The sequence below is a fragment of the Rhagoletis pomonella genome, unplaced genomic scaffold, assembly GCF_013731165.1.
Source record: "Rhagoletis pomonella isolate Grant_MI unplaced genomic scaffold, Rhpom_1.0 Rhpom_scaffold_00009, whole genome shotgun sequence".
NCBI lineage: Eukaryota > Metazoa > Arthropoda > Insecta > Diptera > Tephritidae > Rhagoletis > Rhagoletis pomonella.
Genome location: NW_023458563.1, coordinates 15,139,366 through 15,140,511, shown reverse-complemented (window position 1 = coordinate 15,140,511; position 1,146 = coordinate 15,139,366).

Genomic DNA, 1,146 nt, shown 5'->3' with positions numbered 1-1,146 from the left:
CTGGAGTCCCGCAGACGAATGCAAGTACTAGGTGGCTGTGTGAAAATTACGTTAGCACTCCTAATGGGCTGTTTTTGCTTACGCGTAAAATCACATTTAGCACATTTGGCTCTAAATGCTACTCTAAATGTACATTTATCCATACAAAATTCGTCACCTAAATGCAACTCCATTTTTGCATTAAGAATCTAAATGCTAAAAGCAACCCAGTGATCTTCCAAAATTTCCCCGATTCGAACATGGTTTAAAGAGAAAAAGTGGCAACACTGCTTTTTCGAGTATACAGTTGCTAGCTGCGTTTCAGTGATAGCCGATCGAGATTTCTTTTATTTTACATTACATATTTGGATAAAGAAAAGTTAAGCAAATTCAACATCGATGTGATGCTGATAGAAATCTGGATCAATTTGTCATCAACTCTGTTTGGTTTGTTTCCTAATTAAGTGGGGAAATTTTAATTGACAGCACCGACAAATGAATATATACACAAACAAATGTTCGGTTATGGTTAAAACAATTCAAGTTTTTGAATTGAATTTTTGGTTTAAAATTTATTTTTTCCTTTTCAGTAGGGTTTTTGCACATTATCTTCTGCGTGAGAATTGATCGTAATATATACGCATCTAAATAAGAGACTGGAACACGGCTGTTTGTCAAAAGCATACGACTTCGAACTCGCGTAAATGTACATTTGCATGAACGCTCTTCGAAAACATATGTTCGAAAGTGCTAAATGTTGCATTTTAAATGCAGCAAAAACGCTGCATAAGTGGTGGTCAAATCCCAGGAAGGTTTTGCTCCCGCACATCGCAATGTCTTCTACACTGGGTTAAAGTTCCCCGTTTTGGTAAAAGTACTATTATTTTTCTTTACGTTCGGTTCTCCTTAGAAAAATTTGGCTCTTAATATTTTAGTGGAAATTTTAACCATCTATAAGCCATTTTTTAAACAGTGAGTCAAAAACGCCCGTTCTGGTGGGAGTTGATGAGTTAAAAATTTGGAAAAAGTAGACCAAACCCTGTTCTCAATATAAAACCCACAAAAAATCGTAACAACTCCGTAGTTTAACATAACGGTTGATAAGAGTATTGCAAGAGTCTATTTATGGCGACATAAATTACCCCAATAACTTAACTTTTTAATTTT